The sequence below is a fragment of the Geospiza fortis genome, unplaced genomic scaffold (genome assembly GCF_000277835.1).
Source record: "Geospiza fortis unplaced genomic scaffold, GeoFor_1.0 scaffold85, whole genome shotgun sequence".
Classification (NCBI taxonomy): domain Eukaryota; kingdom Metazoa; phylum Chordata; class Aves; order Passeriformes; family Thraupidae; genus Geospiza; species Geospiza fortis.
The window spans coordinates 262,734-274,036 of record NW_005054358.1 but is presented as its reverse complement, the minus strand read 5'-3'; positions in this window follow the sequence as shown (position 1 = coordinate 274,036).

Below are 11,303 nucleotides of genomic sequence, written 5' to 3'. Positions count from 1 at the left end.
TCCTGCTGACAGAGCATTTGAAGAAAGTGCAGCTGTCATTTCTCAAAGCAGAGGAGCAAGGCACCAGATGCTGGTGTCTTTGTTGTTTGTCTTACATTGTTGCCTTCAGCTGTCTTCAATAAGTTAAAGAATGTTTATGCTATTTCTAATCAGATTCTTTAAATTGATGCAATCATGCTGGGTTCCATTTAGGCTTCCCAATGTTGTTTAGGGCTTGTATTTGCTAATATCAGCTTAAGCACTCAGAGGAAAGCTAAGCTGGTCTTTCCAGACAATCTCTGTGCCATATGTGACAGTTAATCCTCTTGACTTCTCATTTTTTCTTTATTTAAAAATAAAATGTGACTGTATGGAATCATCTCAGGTTGTAAAAGTAGGACCAGCTAGCACAAGGATGACACTTTAATTTCAGCCTCTGACCCAGGTCCCACTTGCTGCCTGGCACCTGTGGGCACTTGGCAATCCCAAAAAAAACACTGAGTGCAAGCCTGCCCAACCAACCTGCCTGGAGCAGTCTTGTGTTAGAGGCTCCTGGATGTTCCTTTGCATGTGACGGGTGCAGCACCAGTCACCAGCTGGTGGTGTAGCCACCACAGCAGGAGTCACTCAGGCAACGTGCAGACATCAGGACCAGACTTGTCCATCTGCCTTGGATGGTGCAGTGAGACCAGAGGGTTCCCCAAGTGCTGCCGGGGTCTGATGGGTGTGAGCCCAGAACAGCCTTTCCTCTTTCAATACACATCCAGGGATCTGTTGAAATCACAGCGGTGTCCCAAAGCACTGAAGCTGCCAGACACACCTGTTGTGACAGGAGGTGCAGGAGAGGAGCAGCAGCCCCTCTGGGATCTGTGCCCCGGGCTGTTCCCTGCCCCTCCTGCACAGCCAGCAGTCAGGGCTGCGCTCCTTGTCCCTCTCCTGGCCTGGCAGCCAGAGGAGCACTTGCCTGAGGAGCACTCCATGCCAGCACAGGGTGTCTGGCTGCAGTGAGGTGACCCTGGCTGGACCCCAGGCACCCACTAAAGCCTCTCTATCTGTCCCCTCTGCAGCTGGACGGGGAAGAGAAAATATGACAAAGGATTTTATGAGTTGAGATAAGGACTGGGATAGTTCACTCATCAAATATCGTCACAGGCAAAACGGGCTCTAATTAGAGATATTAATTTATTGCTAACAAAATCAGAGCAGGATAATGAAAAATAAAATAAGACCTTAAAAACACCTTCCCTCCCCCCCACCCCTCCCTCTTTTACCAGCTCTACCTTCTTCCCCACAGTGGTGCAGGGAGACAGGAATGGGACACTGCTCAGGGACAGAAGTCATTCTCCTGCTCCAGCATAGGGTCCCTCCCATAGGGGAATAGTTTTCCATGAACTTCTGAAATGTGAGTCCAGTTCACAAGCAACAGTCCTAGCCAAACTGCTGCAATGTGAGTCACTTTTCCATGGGGTCACTCCTTCAAGGAACAGGCTGCTCCAGTATAGGTCCCCCACAGGGTCACAGCTCCTATGAGCAAACCTGCTCTAGTGTGGCCTCCTCTCTCCACAGGTCTGCAGGCCCCTGCCAGAATCCTGCTCCACCATGGCCTTGCCACAGGGTCACAGCCTCCTCTCAGGCATCTCCCTGCTCCAGCATAGGGTCCTTCAGGAGCTGCAGGTGGATCTCTGCACTCCTATGGCATCCTTGGGCTGCAGGGCCACCATGGTCTTCACCACAGGCTCAGGGGAATCTCAGCTCCAACACCTGGAGCAGCTCCTTCCCCTCCTTCTCCACTGACCTTCGTGTCTGCAGAGCTTTCCTCTCACATATTCTCACCTCGGTCTTATCTGGCCACAATTACAACTGCACAAAAACCTCTTTCTTTCCTTCTTAAATATGTAATCTCAGAGGCATTACCACTCCTAATTGGCCTAGCCTTGGCCAGTGACATGTCCATCTTTGAAGCCACCAGGGATTGGCTCTGCTGGACATGGTGGAAGCTTCTGGTAGCTTCTTGCAGAAGCCATTCCTAGAGCTCCCCCGGCCAAAGCCTGGCCATGCCAACCCAATGCACTGGTGCATGTCTCCAAGTCCACAGCCTCGCAGGTCACCTGCTAGCAGGAGCCCTGTCCCTGACACAAACACAGCCCTGCTCACCTTGCAGACGTGTGCCTCATTGCCCTATGCCAGGGCCGGTCCTGGCAGTGTCTCTGGGATGGGGCTCCTCACGAACAGCAAGGCTGTGGAGCTGGCCTGTGCTTCCCTTGAGCCTACCTCAAGCTCACTTGACTCATTAGATTTGATTGTAAATCAAATGCAACTTAATTAGCAGAAAGGCAAACAGTCCCTGCCAATGACTGGCTGATCATTCCCTAATGACTATCAGATCAGCACATGTAATTGCAAAGCCCTAGAGTTATCGAAGAATGAAATGAAGATGCCACTTGCATCCCACTCACACAGCACCTCTGACAGTTTCTCCTGCCCTGGCTCACAGGCAGAGGAGTTTCATGGTGGCAGGACACACAATCTGCTGTACTTCATGCCTCTGCACTCTCCAACTTCCAGTAAGGCAACTGGTGCCAGAGAGCCCAACCTGAGGAGGCCCATGAGCCCACTGGGGAGAGGGCAATGACAATGCCCTGGAAAGATGCACTGTAGGCTCCAGGCACTCCTCATAGGGCAAGGAAAGACGCCTCCCACACAGCGCTCTGCAGCACTCCAGTTTATCCCACCAGTTTATCCCAGTTCTGTCCTCCCCATTGGCCTTCCCCACCCCTTTTACCCTTATGTTCATGTTCTAGAGAGTTCTCCCTTCCCTGTTTTCCCATTGGTGTGTGTAATGCCGCCCATCCACCCTGGCATTCCCTATTGGTCTCTTCCCACTGTACCACCCCTGAGCCCTCAGACCATTGGATCCCTGATGCTCTCCTCCACCCCCTCTTTCCTGTATTTATACCCTGGACCCTCCTTTGTCTTTGGGTTTCTTTAGTGTTGCTGTATGATAGAGTGTGTTGGAACTCTGTGCTTGGACCCTCCTGTGTCTTCACTACCAAGCAACTGTGTCTGTCTGTCTGTCTGTCTGTCTGTCTTGTCTCTGTCTGCGTGCTGGTGCTCTCGTGGCTCCTACCCGCTGGCCCTCTTGGGGGAGGTTGTGTCCACCACCACCAGAGAGCACAACACAAAGCTGGTTTTCAGGTAGCCCAGATTGTGGTGCTGTCCTGGGGATACCAGCTCTTTGGTATGCCCTTGGTTATGGAGAGATCACAGGGTACAGGAAGGGAGCTGAGGGTGGCTGGTTTCCCTAGGGGTCTTGTTATGGATGTGTCTGTGATACTTTCCCAGTGGACCAGCCATGTGGTTTTCCATGTCTGCTTCATCAAATCAACTTGAAGGCTCTGTGAACACAGAATTGTAGCTAAAATAGGTTTATCCTAGGTAAAGGGAAAAGTTTTCAGTGATGACAAATGGGTTGAGGATCCCAAACACCTCCTGTATTTGCCCCATTAAGTGAGAACTTTGGGCCTCAAATCTCCTGGGAAGGCATTGTGTAGGACCCCAGAGTTTTCCAAGTGCCACTGGCCATGGGATCTGGCAGTTGTGAGCCCAGAAGAGCCTTTCCTCTTTCAATATACACCCAGGAGTATATCAAAACCACACAGATGTCCAAACCCTCGTGCATTAGATCTACGGAGCTGATTCCTGGGTCAAAGTAATTTTTTGGCACTGGGTTTCAGCTGCCAGCTCTTGCAGGCTTGCCGCTCCAGGGGGGCCCATAGCAGCATGCTCGAGCAAAGGGCTTTCCTTTCTGATGCAGCCATCTCCCAGCTGGGATTTGCTTCTCCAGGCTGACCATGTTGCACCATATCTTCTCTAATGGACTCTCCACTCTTCAGGCATCCTGACAGCCCAGCTCAGCTTCCTCCTCAAGTGGGTTCCCTGTGCAACATCCAGAAAGGTCTCGCTAACATAACACAGCATCAATATTTTCCCACACAGTCTGGAACCCTTTTGTCCCCATGGACAGTTTGGCATCCTGTGCCATACTGGTGGCTCCAGATTCCCCTGACTCTCCAGTCAAGGATCCTGCAGGCAGGCAGACTGCTCTGCAGGCACAGAGCTCTTGTGCCCTCCAAGTTTTCTTTCTTTCTCCTGAAGCTTTGCAAATGCCTGGGGTCAGATTCTTCTTCTCCCCCATCACAAAAACACTTTGCACCCTCACTGCTGGAGACACAACGTTCATTCTTCCTGAGTTCAGGTGCAGCCACATTTCCCTCCCTCAGCAAATCTCTGAAGACTCTCCTCCCTCCCTAATGCTTCTGTCCCAGTGCCTTCATGTTGTCACTGGCCATAAGTTGTCATTGTCCTCTTGGAACATTGGGAGCAGGAGATATCTGACCTCCAGGGTGCTGTACTGAGGACACAGCAGGACTGTCTGTCCTCATCTACATGGCTGAAAGGCAAATACTTACCCCATATAACTCTGCAAACCATTCTCACAGGCTCCCTGCACTCCTTCATCTTCCAGCACAGGCTCTTTTCTTTTCTTACAGACATTCCTCTCTTTCCAGAGTCCCTCCTTGGTGTCTGTATGTTGCTTGTTTGCTATGGGAGAAGCTGTTTCATCAGCCTCTCCCTTGTGCTTAGAAGGGATTTTTTTGGTGCCTATTCTTTCTCTTTTATGTTTGAATGCTCAGCTTTCCAAACCTGCTCAGCTGCGGGAACCAGCTCGCCTCACTTCTCCTGATTTGTGCTTGTTCTCAGCAACAGCCACCAATCTGCCCCTGTTAATCTTCCCATTTATGCCAAATGGCATCGACTCATGCCTACTGGAGCTCTGAAGTTATTTTCCCATATGGCTCTTCTAAAAACAACCAAAAGGAACAGGTAAAAAAAAAAAAAAAAACAACAACAAAAAAAAACCACAAAAAAACCCCACAACCCATCAGCTCACTTTATGCTGGTTATGTTGTCCTCATATCCAAGGATAACTAGAGTGACTGTTGCAGACAGGTGATTACAGCACCTCTGCCCCTCCAAAGAGGTATTCTTCCTGGAAGGAAGAAACTGGAGCCTAAGCCTAAAGGATTTCTCTCCTGGTAATTTGTCCTCACCCCAAACTGGCTGGGGGATCTGTGACGGGCTCCCAACATCACTTAGGCAGAAATTCTTTTCCTTCCTTACAAAATCAGTTTAGATCCAGGAAGATCTTTTGATCATGTCTTTCAATGTCTTGTGCTGGCCTCTCTCCTCATCACACGCTCCTGTCCCTCCTCCTGAGAGCTCCATCACCTCTGCCCAGCTCATACCACCTGCTTCCGTGACTCTGGGAAGATCTGCTCCCATGGGCAGCTCCATGTACTAGTCTGAGTTTCTCTACAGCAGCGTTGCACAAGGCTACCATTGCTTGTGATCTTTCCCATGAGCCAGATGTGAAGACACCAGCCCACACTGCTCTCCTAGCTGCTCTTATCCCTCGAGTTCTTTCCTTCTATCCGTGGTTGCACACTTGTTTACCAGCTCCTACTCCTCATCACAACCCAAACCAGCATGTAAAGTACATGCCTCTCCTTCAATCTCTATTCCCTTCCTAGTGCAGAGCCTGGCATCACATCCCTGCAGGTGTCTCCCATCCCGCTGGCATGCCTCCTTGCACTGAAGAGTGTGTCCATGAATGCCATGGCATCCATGCTCACGCACCCCCACCCAACTGCTGGGCACCAGGACAAACCCACAGCCCCCCCAACCCTCTGCACTGTAGAGCACACCCACAGTTGCCCTGTTCCCTCTTGGAGGGCCCTTGCAATGTTGTTTGAGGGTGCTCGATCCTCTCAGCCTGGCACCCACCTTCTCTTCTCTCCTGGCAGATGTTCCCGCTCTTCTCTCTGGAAGGACCTGAAGAGAACTCTGTCAGCACCAGTAGGTTCTTACAGACTTGTGTGAATCACTGATCATCTCCTGGCCTGCTCCTCTTGCAAATTCAGTAGCTTTAGTTTCACACTCAAAATATTCTGTATCTCATCTTCATTTATCCTTAGGCTCCAGTTTCTTGTTATACCCAGAGCCTTTCCTGCAGGCTGATGTCTCTGCTTTCCCTTGCCACTCTCAAGCCTGCTGGAACCACAGTCACCTTTGGATGCCATTCTGGTCCTCCACACTCTCAGAGGTACCTGCCTCATGTTGTGTTCTCAGTGCAAACATGAGATGACATCCCCAGTGCAGTACTGGCCAGCAGGCACTTTGTAACATATAAAGATTCTTTTTTTTTTTAATGTCTGCTTCCACAATCTGTGACGGAGAGGGCAAGCCGGACACCTTTCTGTGTCTTCACCAAAGGTGTAAAAACAATTTGTTCCCATGAAGGGCAGCAGCTTTTCAGGTAGGGTCTGACCTGTCATGTTTTGTGGGATCTTTAGACCAATCTCCAGTTGCAGGCCAGGAAACCTGGAAGGAGGAGAGGAGCTACTGCATCTGTTCCCTGATCTTCTCCTACTACTGCGTCTGTTCTTGTTTAACAGTGTTTGGGACCATCAGGACAGCCCTATGTCCACAATACAGTCCTGCTATGTTCTCAGATGTTAGAGCTGTCACTGAGGAAGCAGCTGAGTGACCTGAGACACTGAGTGACCCCCACCCTCCCAGCAGCAGGGACAGGTCTCTCAGTGACCTGACACAGAGGAAGAGTTTGGGGGTGCTGGCCAGGCAGTGCTGGTGGGGGCACAGCTGGCAGCTTCTCACTCCCCCTCACCAGCACATCCAGACCTCTTACTGCCTGGGAGGACCCAGGGGCTGGGTCCCTAATTCACAGAATCCTCTCCCTCTGTGACTGAAAGCTTCCCACTGCTGGGTTGGTGTCTTGGTTTGGAAAGACAGGAGTCTGCTAAGGAAGGCAGGAGCCTCCCCTGAAATGGAGAATGTAAACTCTCTCTACTTTTCCGAATTGCTATAATTTTAAATTAAGGGGCTCTCAGGCAAAAATATGGGAGCAGGAAATAACAGTTCTTTAATAGGGAAGAAAACAAAGAATAAAATAATCAATGCAGTCCACTGGAACAACACTGACAGAGTCAGAACCCAACCTGACACCCTGTCGGCCAGGGTGTTGGTGGCAGTCCGATTGAAAATGTGGCTGCAGTCCTCTGAAGTATCAGGTGTGGTTCTGTTGGAGCAAGGAGGATCTGTAGAGAAGGATGTATTCTTCTTCTGGAGATCTAGTGGAGGAAGAGGCAGCTGCTGTTCTTCTGGGGAATTTTGTGGAGAGAAACTGTGCTGGAGTTTCAGAATCTCAAAGTATATCGGGGTAGCAATGCTTGGCTCCTCTCTCTGGGCGGAGCATCTCACAATGGGATGTTACAGTTCTTATCAGTCATGCACTGATATTCAATAATCTGTTATCAGCAGAAGTCCCCTCCCGAGGGAGGTGTGAATGTGGTCACTCAAAGAGAGAGATAAGGCAAATTGCCCATTTGACAAAGGTAATCTGCCATACAGATGGTAATGGAAAACATCTTGCATGCAATCTTCAACAGTTGGATTCACAGTGCCAGCTCGAGAGAGCCCAGCTCTGCAGGTACAGCCCTCAATGGGTGAGGTGGGTCTCATCCCATCCATAGAGCCGGGTATCAGTGTGGAGCACTGCACAGCTCCTCATCCTCTCAGAGGGGTGGCAGAAGGATGGCATGTAGCATCCTCTGGGATAGACTAGGAGGGGATTCTTTAACACTGCTAATTCTTTGGCCACAGGAGGCCTCCCAGTAAACAATTCTGGGAACTCTTTCCATAAGAAATAAATACTGCCCAAATGGACAAACTGTGCCGGCTGTCCACACATTGCTTTGGCACACCGATGCCCTTGGTTAAGCCTTTCTTCTTTAATCATTTATCTACATGAGGACTTTGTCTGGCTCCCTGGGAAGAGCTTTTATTCCCAAGCAGAGCCCTTTCTGAGGTGAAACAGTGCAAAGCACAGCAGTAATACTCAGCTGTTTGCACTTCTGGTAAGTGCTGGATAATCTTGTCTGGGCTCGACTTGCAGACACTGCAGAGCCGGATGTCTTTCCCTTAATGCAATAAAATATGTATAAGTAGGAAAACCATTGTCAGTGGACTGATCTTCATAGTTTCTGGAGTTGAAAGTTAATCCTGGGAACACAAAGCTGCTTCCACATGTGAAATGGCAATGAAGCAGGAGTGCAAGTGGGAGAGCAGATGGATCTGGTTCATGATGTGCCTTCAGGAAGGGTTCAGGGACTCTCAACACATGGAGCCAAGAGGGTGGTACCTGGTGACTGTAAATAAAGGGGTGGAAATGGATGTTTTGCTCAGTGTGTGCAGGGAGATCCAGCCACAGATAAAGTGAAATCTGTCCTCCCTGGACCTCAGCCCAGTGGGGATCGCTTTACCAGCAAAACTCTGTAAGAATACTACTGAGGAAAAATGATGGAAACTAGTGTCTTGTGATTGATGGAGCCAAGATTTCCCAGTGGGAACCCAATGTGCTTTATCCCACTCTGGTTAGGCTGCACTACATCCTCCCAGAAGACATGGACAGGGCAAGGCTAGGTGAGGAATCCAGATTTTAAGACACCTACAAAATCAGCAGCTCCTTTGGAAAAAAATGGGAATTTCCCATCCCTTTTTACCCATGATTCCCGGGGCAGGGGTGAGTCAGAGCAATCTGCAACCCCTTTGCTCTTCTACTGTGAGGGAAACATGAGAGTTCATTGGTCATTCCTGCCAAGTGTAGCAGCTTTAGTATTGGGCTGGGAATGCACCTCTGGAGCTTATGGGTAGAGGGGGAGGATGGAGAATCCTCGTGGCAGGGAAGGGCTGGGTACTATGAGTCCCAGCTGTGTCTGTGCTTAGCCTTCATCAACTCGAGACACTGATGGATGAGACCACACCACAATACAGACTGGTGGAGCTTGCTGAAAGGACCAGCAGTGTCACCAGGGATAAAATAATAATGAATTCCTGTTCTGAGAGTTCAGGGGAGACCCCTGCTTCCTCCAGAGAAGCCAGGGTGCATGCAACTCCAGGGGTACACAGGACAGCCCATCAGGGTGCAGGAGGAAAGTATATTTGGGCAAATATACTTTGGTGTTAAATATTTAGTGCAAATATGTACAAATTAATAAACAAAATAAAATAATATTTTGAATGAGTGTTATTAAATCTTTCTTATCCTTTTACAATGTCTATTCATGTGTATGTTTTACAATCCACATGTATATAACTTATGAATAAAGGGAGACATCCCTGCCAGAGGGCGGGAAGTGCCTGCAGTCAGGGTAGAGGCACAGGTGGTTTCCCAAGCTTTCATCCACCAGGATCTTGCAGGCCCCCAGGGTGGTGACCATGGCTTTAGGGGGTCTCTGTCTAGCTGTCCCAGGACATCAGGTCCCACCTTGCTGCCAGCCCTGCTTATCCTTGATGGATCAATGATGGAGGATCCAACTCAGCCCCACTATGGTCGGGGCTCCCATGGCCCCATCCATCTCCCCACCCACCACTTGCTCCCAGATAAAGAAATAGTGCCCCTGCCCCATGGCTGAGTGTGATGTTGGGGGGTGCTGAGGTCCCTTCCCTAAATTGCTCCCATGTCAAGCTATGACAGGTCTCTACAGAAGTGCTGTGTCCAGTAAATGGTTTTTAGCTCAACTCACATTTTTGTGCCTCCAGTTCTCAACTCCATTTCCACAGCAGGAAGAAGGTCGTAGAAGTGGGGGGGAGAAGGGAGCAGGATCTGGTTTGGGAGAGTCTTGGGCAGGGGGCACTAAATTGAGGAGTGCCATTCCTAAACCATGACAGCAGCTTTTTCTTGGGGAAGGAAAATCCCAGACAGGGATTTTTTTTTCACAGTCCCTTTCACAGGAACAAAGGGCCAAGGAAATTAAGGAATAAAAGAAATTTAAGAGGTAACAATTCTGCTGGGAGCAGATGACATGGCTGGCCCCATAGCATGCTGTCACCTACCTCTACCTGGCACCTTCCTGGTCAGCCATGGTGGCAGGGGGAACCACGAGCAGGTGGCAATTCCTTCCAGAGCCAGGCCTGACATCCCTGTCACACCACACCATGGCAGCTCGCTTTCAGCATTCCTTGGACAGGCTTGGAGCAGGCTGACAGCCTGCCAGGGCACCACTGACACTCTAATGGGACTCCCACTGTGAGTGCGTCGGCTGGGGCTGAGCCCAGCCGGGCAGCAGGGCACAGCCACGGCAATCCCTGGGCTGAGCCCAGCCGGGCAGCAGGGCACAGCCACGGCAATCCCTACACTGAGAATCAGGCAGCACATGCTGGCCAGCAGGATCCCAGACAGCAGGTCCCATTCAGCATCATGTCATTTGTGTTTGTGCCAAGGCCCAGAGCATGGGGCCAGAGACTGGATGCCAGGATTTTGCAGAGCATCCCCTGCCTCCATGGGGGAAAACCTTGGGTGGCCTGGGAGCTCTGCAGCAAACAGGGACAACCTGGCATCCCTGTCGGACATGGCTGTCGGTGTGACTGGGGTGTCCATGTGGCATCTCTGGGCCTTGTGGCTGTGGAGGCACATCATCACCAAGCACCCACTGTCCTGCAGCCAGATGGGACATTTGTACTTGAAGGGGACATAGGGGTTGAAAAGCAAATCCTAGAGATATGAGACTAATCCAGGACATGGAAAGAGGTTTTGCAAGGGAGTGACCCAGGAATGCGGCTCTGACTGGGAAGGGAGGGGGTGCTTTGGCAGTGCACTCCTCTATCCAAAGCCAATGGCACATGAGGTCTGACAAACCCAGCACTCAAAGCCAGGTGCCACAGCTGCAGAGCAGGCAGGGATGAGATACCTCCAGCCATCAGCCTAAACATTACCCCAGCAGCCACATGACTGACAGATGACATTCCCCAGCTCATCACTCCCAGTGTATGCCATTCATGTGGGACTGGGGGAATAACCAGATCCCAACATAGCATTACAGACTACATTGGGGTGGAAGAGACCTTTCAAGGTCGTATAGTCATGGCAGAGACACCTATCATGGCAGAGACACCTGCCACTTGCTCAGAGCCCTGTCCAACCTGGCTTTGAACGTTTCCAGGGATGGGACAGCCACAGCTTCTTTGGGCAACCTCTGCCAGGGCCTTTCCCCTCTCATAGGGAAAAACTTCTTCCCAATATCCCATGTAACCCTGCCCTCTGGCAGTGGAAAGCCATTCCTCCTTTTCTGTCACTCCAGGCCCCTGTCCAAGGTCCCTGTCCAGCTCTCTGGAGCCACCCCGGGCCCTGAGCCGGGCTCTGCGGTGCGGCACTCGGGCACCGCCGGCTCGCTGAGGCCACAGCGCTC